Below are 15,609 nucleotides of genomic sequence, written 5' to 3' on the forward strand. Positions count from 1 at the left end.
TTCAAAATACTCATGGTACAGATAGCTTTGCCTTCAACAACGTAAGACAGATTTTTTTTTTTTTTTGGTCAGAATTAACCCTACACTTAAGAAACAAAGAAGAGCAGAAACCCCTGGATGTCCCCAGTGTTCTTGTGGAAGAAGACTCTCACTCCAAACAATGATCTCCCCACCCACTTTCTTGTCCCCCATGCCAGAAGTCAGAAGTCATCTCAAGCCAGGCCAGTGTCTTCTCTCTTCATACTGTACTCTACTTTCTTCTTTTTCATATTTTTTTTTGGTTAAAAGATGTGATATGTTTCAAAAGAATCCAGCCTTATTTTCATTGAAACTTACAGGAAATTTTGATTTGGTTTGCAACCAAAATCAGTTTGTGATCACATTCATAGAGATCAGAACGACTTTAATTTACATTGAACCTTATGAGGAAATTTGATTCAGTTCATGATCAAGTCATTTCACAACTAAAATGGTGAAGAATTAAGTTTGCTAACTGAGGTACCACTACATTTGTGTTTGTTTTCTATCACTATTTTTGAAGAAACTGATCTTTTTTCAATGTATGTTTCTTGATCTTCATCAAAAAGCCAAATGATTATATACATGCAGATTAATTTCTAGGTTATCTGTTCTGTTCCATCTGTCAAAAGATTGTTTTTTTTTTTCTTTTATGCACTACAGACTTGTAGAATGTTTTGAAGCTCAATATTGTAAAATATCTTTGTTGTTCTTGTTGTTCAGAATTACTTTGGCTGGTCTGGGCTGTTTTGTGTGGGAGGTGGGTGATTCTGTGTGAATTTTAGAATTTTAGAATTATTTTTCTGTGTTGTGAAGATTGTCATTGGTATTTTCATGATTATATTGAATTTGTAGATCATTTTTCCACTTTTTTTGTGTCCTTTTGAATTTCTGTTAACAATATTCTATATTTTCATCATAGGTATCTTTCACCTTAATCAAATTTGTTTCTAGAAGGTTTTTGTTTCGTTTTGTCAGTTTTTTGTTTTTGCAATTTTGGATGAAATTTCTCCTCTAACTTCTTTTTTAGCAATTTCATTATTGGTATATAAAACTGCACTCCATGTATATTGATTTTACATGGCACATTTTATTGTTTATCAGTTCTAATAACTTAATGAAGTATTTGAATATTTCTATGTATAAAAGCATATCATGCACAAACATGGATAATTTTAGATAGTTCTTTTTAATTTGGTTACCTTTTGTTCTTCCTCTAGCCTCATTGTTATTGCCAAGACTTTCAATAGCATGCTAAATTTTCAATTATTTTAATAATTTGCAAAATAGTAATTTTTGTTCTTTAAATATTTTGTAGAATTTATCTGTAGAGCTCTGGGGTCTTAGATTTTTTCATAGACTTTTAATTACTGATTCAATATTTCTCTATATCAAAATTCTCTACTCTTCATGATTCAGTATTTATTAGTTGTGTGTGTCCAGGTGTTTAGTCACTTCTGGCTGTGTAATTTACTTGGGAGCTAGCAGTTTCCTAGCAGTTTCTTATTATCTTTTGTATTTCTATGATCTCAGATGTAATGTCTTCTTACTTCAAATATGACTTTACTTGAACTTTTACTTTACAAATTTTAGTCAGACTAAATATCTGACTAAATATTTGTCTATTTTATTATATATGTACTTGCTTTGGCAGGACATATATTAAAACTCCATTTTTCATGTTGTTGGTCTTATTGTCATTTCAGGTTTTTAATTTTTTACTTTGGTTTTCTTTTTATTAATTTACGATTTTACTTGTTATGTTACTTATGCCAAATATTTCTATTTTTAATGAATGCAATTATTGTTATCAACTTCCTTCCTCTTGCTGTTTTTCTCTGTCCTACAGATTTTGGTTTGTGTTTCCATTTTCGTTTAATAGTTTTTAAATTTCTTGCTGTTATATAGGATTCCTTCAATGATGATATATTGATTCTGTGATAATAATAATTCATATGATCAGAATTTTATTTTACAGATTTCAAATATTAATTTGTCGTATGTGAACTCATTTTCTTACTTGTAATTTTGAATAATCAGTATGGAAACTCTACATAAAAGCCTAAGACTAACTTGATTTAATGGCCTACACTTTGTGATATTGTAGGATGAATTCTTAGGCAGTTAATTATTTCTTTACATTCCACCTTTCAGAGTTGTCTCAAGCTCCAAAATAATGTTCCAGTCCAATAGTTACAAGATGTAATTTGAGAGGTGCCAAAAAGAGAATCAATCAAAATATATTCCCTACTCATGATTAAAATGTAAAAAGTGGTCAATGTGTATGTAGATTCCTTGAGGCCAAGGACCATGTTTTATTAATCTTTGATTTTTCAATACTTTCACATGAATGTTGAAGAGATAAATAAAATAACAAATTCTCTAACATTTATTAACTCTCTAAAATGTATATATTTTTAAGAGATAACATATTAAATGAAGTAGTTTATCAGATTCACTTCATGTGGGACCACTATGTTCACTGCAGATGCAAAACTGGCATTTATACCAGGATCCTGACTCACAATTTCTCAGGAATCCCCAAAAGGGATAGAGCTACTAGATCTAAAGTAACTAAGTATGTGAGATTGAGGGATTTGATATGATTTCAGTTAAATAAGCACAGAAAGAACCATATGTATTACTGTGACAGGAACAATGCATCTCTCTTTAGATCCTTCATCATGACTGTCAAATTCCTTATGTGCCCTACAGTCTAGAAGGGCACATTATTACATCTGTGGTTAAGGTTTCACAACACCAAAAGCAACTAATGAATCCACTGCAAAGTCTTACCATTGTAAACAAGCTTCAGTCAACTGTAGCTGACTATAATTTGGTAGTCCTTTGTATTCATTCACTTATTCACTCATATATTTAAACAATTACTGAGGACATTCTGCCCTCAATATCCATGGGTTCCAAATCTGCAAATTAAACAAACCCTGGGATGAAAACTGAAAATATTTGTTGAAAGTTCAAGGAAGCGAAACTTGAATTTGCTGTGTGCCAAGCATTTCGCTGTGTGCATTCAAATGAAGAGGCATGTAGACACACTGTGCTCTGGAATCCCCTCATTTTACAGTCTGGTCTGTCTCTAGGAACCAGTGAGCAGTAATGCCTTGTGTCTTATTCATGACTATGCAAGTAGGCCTATAATGTTTGTGTCTGCACAGAACAAGATGTTTTTTAATCATTATCTTTAAGCAATATACTATAACAACTATTTATTTAACATTGTAAATAATCTAGAGATGATTTAAAATACATAGGAGTCTGGGCAATATTTTTAAGCTAGATGAAACCTATACAGTCACAGGTTTGGATATCTGTGAAGGTCCTGTAATCAGTGTGTCCTGGATACTTACAGAAGACTGTGTTTACTTTCAGTTATATCTTATAAGGGAAATATACATATACAAAACATGACTTCTAGTTTTAAGTATCTCTATAGTCCTTTTATAAATATCTCTCCTTTTGTCCTTCATTTTTTCTCTCTTCTTTCTTAAAGTTCCATTTAAACATTTATTAATGCCACATTGTTCAGCTGCACCATTGAAGAATTTTGTTTGTTAATAATGCATCTCATTCTCACTATTCTCTATTTTATAGATTAGAAAACTAACACAGAGAATGTAAGGAATTTATCAAAGATAAATATCCCAGTAGAAATGGAACTTAATCCAAGAAATAAATCTTCAAACTTAAGCATTATTTAAGCCTTAATATTATATATTAAGGCTTATTTCTAAGGAATTTATCAAAGATAAATATCCCAGTAGAAATGGAACTTAATCCAAGAAATAAATCTTCAAACTTAAGCATTATTTAAGCCTTAAATTGTTATAAGTTGTGAATTTATATAAAGTTTAAATATAATACTTAACATATATTCCAACTATATATATACATGTAAATTAGAGCTTTGCAACTTTAAAAAAAGCATATATATGTATGTATTATATGTATAAATATATAATAAAATAGAAACTTCAATGTACTACGATTTCCAGGCAAGGGACTTCCTATTCTTTTCACTCTTTAGAATTACCATATGGCATTGCTTTCAGCATGCAGCCTGAAGGTAAAAATTTCATTTTTCCAGGGTATCAATGTGACGTTACTCATGCTGGGTGATTGTGCATACTTGATTCTGATTGGGAGCAGGAGCAGAATGGAGACTATGCCTGCACACTTGTAAAACAAACTGGACCCGACCTACTTTCTATCAATCAAGGACTAAGAGCCTTACTCCTTGACCTTTGCTATGCAAGGTTCCCTGGGATGAGACTGGCCAATAAGGAATCAGCTGATAGGCTTCCCTAAGGCTAACTCCAGAATAAATTGCCCAGTGAAATTCCCAGTCCTTCCTCACAGAAATTCTATCAGTCTTTTAGTAAAAAGAACAACTTCTACTAAAACAAATTAAGGAAGCATGCATTCAATTTACATATGTTATTTATCATCCCTCTCTGTGGCTCCCTTAATTTAGATAGAATTAGGGCCACAATTTAATATTGATCTGTCCAGAGTTTTTCCTGAATTTTTTTCAAACACTCCCATAGCATTATACTACACTGAGCAGAATTTTTAAAAAAAGGAAAAATAATATCCAAATGTTGTAGGTCTTAACAGCAGGAAATACCACGTCTGGATCCAGTAGATCAAGAAAATCTCTGATTGTGAAAAACGTTTGAGTTAGAAAACAGAAAAAAAAAATGCCAGTGACATAGTTAAATAAAAGTTCTCACAGACTAGAGAGACTTAAAATAATGTGAATATGAATAGAGATAGTTAAGATGGAGAAGTAGGTGTGAGGTCTATTATTGCTTATGACTAGAAGTCTCATGCAGTCATAGTGATATAGGGAAACAAAATGTCTAACCCACTACATGTCTAGCATGAGTTCATGTTCTCTAAAATTGAAGAATGAATTTTAGGAACAATGGAGGCTAAGAACAGAATATATTTATTGAGAGAAAGAAAGCCTCTGTCTGAGAAACAGAAGGGGTCCCCAACTGGGTTGCCAAAGACTCTGTCTTTTCTAGGGGCTTTTATAGAATAAAACCACAAAGCAAGTCAGGTCTAAGGTGGGAAAAACATGGTCAATCTCAAAGCAGGTGAGCATAAGGTGGAACAGAACTGCAGTCAATCAATAAGATTAATTGCTCAAGTAAAATTGATTAAATTGGGGACAATGGGAAGCAAGTCACGTAGCAAGTGGGCATTCCACAGGAGCAATGACTTCCCATAGTGGGTTGGGATAGTGACTTCTGGCTTCCTCAGGGTGTTAGAGAACTAATTAGAACATCAATCCTTAGGATTTGGGTGCATTTGTTTGATCTTTTGTCTTGAGGCCTGGTCCACAACAGGAAGTGTCTGTCTCACCCACAGTTCCAAGGTATCTTGACCTCCTGCACTGGTTCCTTCCAGGACCTAGCCCTGTCTGACTGCCTATAATATTTCTATCTAACTCAGTTGCCTGTAACAATTGGAGAAGCGTTTTCAGAATTAGTGAGATCTATAGTGTGTGATGCTGAGATTGATTTATTATGCAATGGCATCAGGACACTAGAATTAAGAGTATGAGTGTTACTTGCATTTGGGTAAGATATAAGGGATAGAAAGAGCTATAGCCGCCCCTTTTTGCTTTTTCTAGCTTCTGCCTACCACGAACAGCTCTCCTCTGTGAAACCACTCTGCCTTGCATCCAGCTGATTATGGATTGAAACCTCTAAAAACTGTGAGCTAAATAAACCTTTCACCCTTTCATTTGAATGTCAGATGTTTTGTCTCAGCAATGAAAGAAAAAATAACAAAGAGAGAATTTGAGTACCAAAGAAGTAACATCATTGCTATGATTATAACTGACCATGTGGTTCAAGAGCCTTTGGGACTGGCTTATGGAATGATCTTGGAAAGGTTTGGAGATGCCAGCTGAAAAGTTAGAGCTGTAGCCCTGTATTCTTGTCAGGGCTCAGAAAAACAGAAAGCTGATAGAAAGCCTGTCTCAAAGACCAAGGTCAGGAGGGCTGGAAAGAAGGATTGTATTGGCTGTTGGATTCAAGATAATGTGTATTACAACTTGAAAGAAAGTTTTTCTGCATTTGGCTCATGTCAAGAAACTTTGCCTGAGACAGAAATTAAGGGTGGCATAAAAACTAATCTTGCAGAAGAAATTTCAAGGCATTCTAAAGTGGCATTGGCTCAGCTACTATTGGGAGCAGTTAGCTAGATCTATATTGAGAATCAAGAGCAAAGTTGTCAGCAGAATGATTTAAAACATTTGAGTTTGGCCAGAAAGGAAGTGTCAGTAAAGTTATGAAATGCAAAGACAGAGCAGAGAGACAGTCAGTGCTGAGTAAGAATAGGAGAAAAAAAAGATGGCCTAAAGGCACCATAAGAAGCAGCAGAACTCCATCCTCTGCAGCCTCAAAATTGCAAAAGTAAAAGACTTTGCTTTGAGAACAGAGTTCCAGAGCACCCTGTTCCACAAGGCATCAGCCAAGTGAAGTTGTTCCTTGGGATTTGTTTCATAGGTATTGGACCCTACAGCCAAAACCAGAAGGAAGGAAATGGGTTCCCTGGACCTAAACCTAAAAAAGCTAAATTGAAGTCCACAGAGAGAGAAAAAAAGGAAAAACCTAAATGAAGAAGGTGGTAGCTTCACCAGGAGCCAGACTCATTGTGTGAGAGGAGCTGTTGGAACCTGGGGACACATGGTCATGGTGCCAGCTGTCTGGAAAGCCCAGAAGCCCCTGCAAAGAGATGCAGCCGAGGGGAATGGCAGACACAGAGGACTGCACTGGCTGGCAGTGAGTGTAGAGGGCTCAGTTCTCCTGTGGGAAAGAACGATTGGCTAGGAGCCATTTTGGAGTCAGACTGGATAAGTCCAGAACCAGAACTGCAGCTAACTCCTTCCAACAGCTTTTAGAAGGGAGCAGTCTGGTAGAAATTACTTGGACTGAGCACCACCCCTGTGCACATTCCAACAGCCATAGCTGAGGTTCTCCACTGGTAACCAGCTCACTCCACCCCACCCTTGCCCATACTCTAATAGCTATAGTGGGTGCTCTGACCCCATCGCCCTGCACACACTCTGGCAACCATCATCATCATAGATCCCTGTAGGCAACCAGATAGGAGGCAGAGGGCCCACCCTGAACCTATGTGCACTCCAACAGCCACTGGCAAGACAAAAAATGGCAGAGGGGGCTCACTGATTGGGGCAGACAGCAGGCAGCCAGCAGAGAGAGCCTGCAGATCTGTCTCTGCCTGCTGGGCACCACCACTGGAAGGCCCTTTCCTGTGGGCATCCAGCAGAAGCAGGGACACACAGCAAGGTAAGCTCTGTGCACCTGTAGGTCACCATTGGAGGCCCTTGATTCCTTTGGGAAGCCATCACCCACCAATGGAATCAGACAAATATACCCTGTGTGCCTGCCACCATCGTGGGAGTTCCAGTGCAGACACACAGACTGACAGAAGCATCCCCACCTCCGCACAGTCCTGATCATCAGGGAAGCCCCAGTGTAGCTGCACAGGTCTAGAGAAGCCCACTCCACATCTTGCTACCTCCTTGAAAATCTGGGATCAATGGATCCCAGATGCCTGTCTCATCCCCAAGCAGCCAACTTGTAGGAAGTGCCTGGAGCCTCACAACCAGCTTGCTGGGAGGAACCCAGGAGAATCTCAAGACAAAGGAGCAAAAGGCAATCTCGGACCTCTAGCCCATACAGAACAAGTCTGGAAGATACAGTTATGAAAGAAAACAGAAGTCACACACTTGAAATCTCTGAGAGAACAGCTACTGAATGAAGTAAAGAAACAACTTCATGAGACTGTAAAAGGAGTCGAGTCAGAAATAATGTCTCAGGTAAAAGAAGAAATCACAAGCATACCAAAAAAATTGTTCAGCACATCTAAAGTAGACACAGATTTTTTAAAAAGGAGCATAGGAAAATGATGGAAACCTTGAAAGAATACAGAAAGGAATTGCAGTGCATGAAACAGATTCAGAGAGAGATACAGGAAATTAAGAAGTCAATTGAAAGCTGGCAAAACCACTTGAAAGACACTGAAGGTAGATTTTCAAACCTTGAAGATAGAATTCAACTAGTGACCTTGAAAGGAAAAATCCTTTCAAGGGGAAAAATAACAAGGAATTGGAGAATTCAATGGCTGCAAGATGATACAAAGAAGCATAATTTAAGAGTGATCGGTGTTGGTGAAGAAGCAGGAGACAATACAAATGAAAGGAAAAGGCAGAAGTAAAAACAGAAAAATTCTCAAACATAAGAAATGGATCTGGTAAGCAGGTAAGTGAGACATATAGGACTCCAACTAGTCATAACCAAAATAAATGTACACCCAGACATATAATAATCAAGATCTCAGAAATTCAACACAAGAACAGAATATTAAAAGCTGTCAGAGAAAAGAAACAGATCACATAAAGGAAAATCAATCAGAAGCACAGCAGACTTATCAAAATAAACCATTAAGAAGGGTTTGGAGTGAAATATTTCAAACTCTGAAGGAAAACAACTTCTAACTCAGATTGATATATCCTGCAAAACTATCTTTCAAAATTGATGGAAAAGCAAGATACATTCATGACAAAGAATAACTGAAGGAATTAATGACTACCAAACCAGCCCTACAGAGAGTGCTAAAGGATATTCTAGAGAGAGATAAAGATGATTAAGGTTTCAGGACAGAAGCAGAGGAGGATCACCAAACAAGACAGGAAACTAATGAAGGGGAAATGTGGAGGGCCAATAACAGTAGTATATCATAACAAAGACGAACTAATAAAGCATGCTGGTTATAACTATTAATGTAGAGGGCCTCAATTCAGCAAAAAAAATGGAAACACAGGAGAGTGGATCAAAAAATACGATCCATCAATATTCTGTATACAAGAAATACATTTAACTGGAAAGGAAATTCATAGACCGATAATCAAAAGGGGGGAGGGGAGGCAAGAATAACTTGCTGACCAATCACAGGATAAAGAAAGATATGGTGTTTCCATGCAGTGGAAAGCTACCCAGCTATAAAGTAGAAGAAGCTTGAGGTTTTTGTAGGTAAATGGACATGACTGGAGATCATGTTCATGGGTGAAACAGTTTGAACTGGTACATGTGAACTTTAGCATATGAAACTGAAGGAATTAGTGGGATCCAAAAGCAATATGTTATTATAAGAGAGATGGGGAGGAAACACCTAGGAGGGAAAGGTGAAAACTACTATTAATTTCTTATTGTATTGAACTCTTGTATTGTTTTTACAATTTTGTTAGGTTTGCCTTTGTTCTGTCTTGTTTTGTTAGATTTTACTCTGTCAGATGGTAGGGGCAGCTATTTTGAATATAATGGGATACATTATGGTAATCATAATTTCCTATTATATTGTTTTGAAGCTTTAGTTTTATATTGTCTTGTTTTGTTTGATTTTATTATGTGTGATGGTATGAACAGCTATTTTGAAGAAAATGAGACATTATGGTAGCCATTGTTGATTTCTTATTATTTTGTTTTAAAGTACTATCATGCTTTTGTTCTTCTGTTGTGATTGGTTTTATCCTGTATGTTTTATTTGGTTTTATCATATGTGATGGAATGGACAAGTTTCTTGAAGAAAATGATATATTATAGTAGTCATTGTTCATTTCCGGTTATCTGGTTTTGAAGTCCTGTAATGCTTTCATTCTTTCGAATGGTTTTATACTGTTTTGTTATGTTTGATATTATTGTGTGTGAAGGTATGGTCAATTGTTTCACAGAAAACAAGAGACATTATGGTAGCCACTGTTGATATCCTGTTGTCTTGTTGTAAAGTCCTATATTGCTTGCATTGTTCTGTTCTGATTTGCTTTGTTCTGTTTTGTTTTCTTTTCTTTAAAATGAAAAAAATTTAAAGAAAACAACATGTGACAAAATAGGACCCAAAATAGTTAGAAAACTCAAAAGTAAACAGATTTCCACTGGTAACATGCAGAATACAATCGTCATTAACACAAAAACCAACAAAACTGACAAGATGACATGCATAATAACTACATAAAAGAAAATGTGCTCATTATGTAAAAGAGCAAATTATATCTACATTGTTTATTCATAAAAGTAATTTATTATAATTTTAGTTTTGAACTTGTTTCCAATATTGAATATTTTTACTTTAAAATCATCTTTGGACTTTAATATTGACAGATGCACATTTTAGAAAAGATAACCTCACCAATAATAACTACTGTTAACATTTTAGATTTTATCTTTACCTCCATTGTCATTTTGTCTTTATTCAGTAAAATTATATTCTGCATATGAATTTGTCAGTCACCCCTCAATATCTGGCTGGTAATCTTCCCAGTGTCCCTTTAAGGATAACGATGTACACATGCCTAAGTCCTATCTATAAATCATGTAGAATTTGCATGTATCCAAAGCACATCCTTCCATATAGTTTAAATGAACCCTAGATTATTTATAGTATTTAGTACAATGTGAAAGCTATTTAAATAATTGTTATAGTATACTATTAAAGAATAATGATAAAGAAAATGTCACTATATGATTATTATGAATACAGTATTTTTCTCAATTTTTTTACCTTTTGTTTAATTTTATTTTAGAGAAAATAAAACCAAGCAAAATAAAACAGAATAAAACCAATTAAAACAAGACAACCTAAGTGACACAGGATTTCAAAACAAGTTAATAGGAAATCAACAATGGTTACCATAATGCTTCTTGTTGTCTTCAAAATACCTGCCAATATCTTCAGATATAGCAAAATCAAATAAAACAGAAACAGAATAGAACCAATAAAAACAAAACAATGGAATGCAATACAGGACTTCAAAACAAGATAACAGTAAATCCAAAGTGGCTACCATAATATAGCTTGTTAGTGTTGAAGTAATTGCCCATGCCATCAGGTACAACAAAATCAAACAAGATAAAACAGAATAAAACTCAGGCAAGCAAAACAGGGAGAATGTTACAGAATTTTGAAACAAGATAATAAGGAACTAACAATGGCTACCACTTTCAGAGGAGGATTCTCCATATGTGCTACACTGTGTACTGTTATCGTCTGAATATATGGTCAGACTATCAGCTTTTGGCCTGCAAAGTCAGCGAAACAACAAACACTACAAGCATTAAGTTGTATTCACCTCATTAGCTATCATCACAGCCTGTGTTTCTCTGGATCAGCTGGTTGCTTATGGGGTGACCGGGGGGCGGGGGGAGGGCAGTGTGTTAGCTCTTTTTGTCTTCCCTGTCCATGTGCCAGGAGGGACTGGCATCTGGCTTCCCCTAATCAGTGAGCACGTGGCACCCACTCACAGGAGATCTTAGCTCCTTGTTAACTTTTTTCTCTCCTTCCCCACAGCCCATGAATGGCACAGACTCACAAGACAGGGCTTGCATCTGGCTGTCCCCAGTCAGCCTGCATATGGCCCCTCAAATATTTTTAAACTATGAGTGGTTGAATTCATAGATGTAACATCTCTAAACATGGAGAACTGATTGTATAGTGAAATTTTTTTTCATGTAATAAAATGTTTCAATGTTGAAAACTCTCATTAACACCCAAAATGGCCTGCTGCTTATATTTGCAAACAGTTTAATCAAAACACACCCATGCTTGTCCATTTGTGCACTGAAAATGGTTACTTCCCTCCTACCCCGAAGAGTTGAGTAATAGCAGCAGACTCCAGAGGGCCTGCAAAATCTGAAGTATTTGCTACTGGCATTTTACAGAAAAAATTTACCAACCCTGATATATTTTTGATGCATCATTTCTATCCAGCTCCCCACCATTATAATTTAACAAATTGATCATAAGTTCTTGAATCATGGTAGTCTCATGATCCTTAGAAATAAGCTTTTCCAATTTGTTTTCATAGTGGACAGTGAAGCTTTACAGAAGTCTGAAAAGGTTATTTCCTAAAGAGCAAAAATTTTAAAGTATTACTATGTTTTAATTATAACTGAAAAGCAAAATATCAACTTCATATATTAATATTTAAAAATGCATTTTGTTTTCAGCGAGTGTGAAACAATAGCCAGTATTGAGCATAAAAGTTATTTGAGTGCGTGAAAGCATGCAAAGTGCCCATGTTCCGCCTGACCACAGATATTTTCTTGCTTGATTCTTCTGTGTTTAAAGGAAACTGACACAGCACAATAGTTCTTAAGCTGTCATACCAACTTCCCTCACATTTTGGTGCCAAGTGGATAAGACACATTGCATTTAAAGAAGAGGAGGAGGATGCCAACATTTCTGTGTCCTAAACAATCTTTCCTCAATACACTCATCAATGACTATAACAACAAAACTGGAACAGCGCAATGGCGTATGAGAAGACTACAGCTCTCACCAAGACTCAAGCTTATTCCAAACTCATGTCATGTCTGCAGAGTGAAATCAAGAATGTCAAAATTCAATTACAACAAAAAGATATATCCCAAACACATTTATACTGTGTCAGTAATAAAATACATGGGCTTTTGTTTTCTTTTAAAATGAACTACGTATGATACCTATTTAAAACTTATGTTTGGATAAATTTATGTAATATTGAAACTTTGTAAAATGTAAGATAACTTCAGATAGATGAAAAGCACTTTGGTATACAATAAAAATTTTGTGTCATGCACTCAATGTCCTGAAAATCGCTGCTTATTCAGAATTTGATGAGGTCACTTAGTTTTATAAGTTCTTATAAACAGTGTATTGATATTTTTATAAAATCAGTAGAGCCCATGTTGATATATTTTATGGTATAACAATATGTTTTAATGTTGAAAACTGGTCACCCTGCAAGGCTGACAGGCTGCATATGTTCGTAAATGAACTTTGTTCAAACACAACCACACCTGCTCATGCCTTAAAAATAATAACACTGGTAACGATGATTAAGGGTGAGTTTTCACAGGTATACATAAGTTACACAGGAAAAAAATTATCAAGTATATAGATGGAGGTGTAAGTTGTGAAGGATTTTAAAATAAATCCAATTCCTTGTAAAATTATAGCATCATTACAACCAAGTCAATTAAATTCACAAGCTTGAGAATTTTTAAATGATCTATGTAAACATTTACATTGAAAATTACAACTGTAATTTCACTGATTAATGCAAAATTAAGTTACATACTATTCATGGTTGTTAAATAAATTAAATAAATGCCATGAATAAACGAATTAAAAAGAAAAGACAGAACTCAAATTTCTACTTTAGTTTCACTGACTCATATTTTCTCTCTCTCTCTTTTTTTTAACATCACCAATATTTAAGAGACAAGGTAAATTCAGGGCAAGGATTATTCTATAAAACCTTGCTTTCGGTTTATCTTGTCAAGCATGCTTCTTTAATCCAACACAACATAGTCTTCAAACTGACGCAGGAAACATTACCAAAGAGAACATCTGAGGTTAGACTGTTCATAAATAATTATAAACAAGTGAATCATTTACTTAGTGTGTAATGTTTGAGGAGTCAGTGATGCTCCAGTTTTCAAAGACTTGCAGCCACCCGATCAATCTGCCACCAGTTTCTCTCCCCTGTACAAATGGTAGGTTCTTAGTGCAGCACACTCATGTCTCACAGCCAAAGGTGTTTTCTTTTTCATTCATAGTATTCCACCAGGGTGAAAAGGAAGGGAGAACTTATCAATAAATTATGTTAATGTTAGGTTCCAATTGTGCACCCCGAAGAGAACTATTTAAGGCTTAGTAAAATGGGTCTATCTGTGCCATTATTTCAGAGTGCAGAAAAGAAACCATTTATAATAGCACACTAACTAGGTAAAGGCCAGATTTCTTCCTCTTTACAGAATGCATTTCTTTGAGTGTGAAGAGGAGCACTATTCTTATAGGTTATTTAATGCCACTATTCTTAGAGGTTATTTAATGCAGTCTAGTGACCCAAAAGAAATGTAAGTCTGTCTGTTACTTTAGGATGAGCATAGATGTAAGACAGCACAATAACAGTACAGGTGACAGTAAAGACCTCTTGCTTGCCTCTCAGCATGTTCTTAATTCACTATTGCAATCTCTTTCCCAAAATATTACATTTATACTATTTTTAAAAATATTTTCATTGGCTGAATAATGTGTTAAAATTGTAGAAATAAATTAAAGGAAGAATAAGGATGTTAAAGTTCTTCCCAAGCACCTTCTTACCATCACCAACCACTGTCCACAAAGAAATAGCCTGCATGAAATAACATTTCAAATTAAATAAGACATTCTGAAGCCTGCTCAGAGTTCAGAATGATGTGTTGACCAGTCTTAGCATAAGTTTCTTAAATTGGAATTTTAAATATTACATGGCAAGTAGATTGCAGCAAAAAAACCTTAAGGAAGAAAAACTCTCTATTTAAGAAACTTTTTATTATTCAAATCCCAATTCATGTTACTTGTTTGAGCTGAGATTCCAAGTCTAACTTATGAAAAGGAGCTATTGTTTCTACCTTGTAGATATTTCTATAAATATTGGCTGAGTTAACATATTTGTAAGGATTTGTTAACTGTGGATATAAGCAAGTATATTAGTGACTTATGATTGCGGATTTTTCTCAAAGTAGGACTCTGCATGAGTTTTTGCTACTGTGTACTTGTTGCTTTCTTACTGTTTTTGGAATCTTGCCTTTGCCTGCTTTAACAAGTGACATGTTACAGCTGGCATATAAGTGGCCACGAGAAAAAAAAATACAGTTAATTACATTTGTTCCTTGGTTATCCTCAACCAGCTGTTCTTCTTCTAGATTTTAAGACTGTCCCTGACTTTCAGTTTTCATAATCCATTCTGTGAATTACTGGAACATACATCTTATAGTTGAATGATTTCCATTATTTTCATTTGTTTTAGATTTCTTTTCCAGCCATTGTTACTATTAATTATGAAGCAAAGAAGAGATATATTCTTATAACTTATAAAGTCATAAAATTCAATAATTAGTGATACAGAGATTATTTTGTTCAATAATTGTGTAACCAGTGTGTGTTACCGGCATTCTGCTCCATTCAGAGATTGCATAGATCAAATTTAAGCTTTAAAAACCAAAATATAAACAACTCTTGTATTTGAGAAAGCAGGTTAATCACAACAATAATAAACATATGAAGGCTACTTCTGACATATTATTATAACACTCCTAAAGGAGACAAGCAGTCCCTAATTGCCTTTCCGGGAACCAGTACTGGGTCAGTTGTATCAGAATCACCTCAAGAGCTTTGCAAAAATGATTGAATTCTTAGCCCTACCACTAAATTATCAAATTATTACCTCTGGTTGTGGGACTCAAGATTCAAAGTATTGTTTAAAGTTTCCCAGATTTGGCCACATCCTGATTCCAAGCCAGGTTCGTGAGTGAACAAATTTGGTGATGTCCGTGAGTATTATCCTAATTCTGGATATTGTCTGCTCTCTTCATATTAGGTAGCTGAGAGTATTTAAGTTTTTTCAATCTTGTAGGTTCCTCATACAGTGGTAATCATAATTATGACTGCGTAATTCAATACCAAAAAGTTGAGTTGGGTCTAGCAATATTAAGGAAATACTCAGACTGATAT

This window comes from Cavia porcellus, unplaced genomic scaffold (genome assembly GCF_034190915.1).
Source record: "Cavia porcellus strain 051 isolate PalLab524CR breed Dunkin Hartley unplaced genomic scaffold, mCavPor4.1 scaffold_11, whole genome shotgun sequence".
NCBI lineage: Eukaryota > Metazoa > Chordata > Mammalia > Rodentia > Caviidae > Cavia > Cavia porcellus.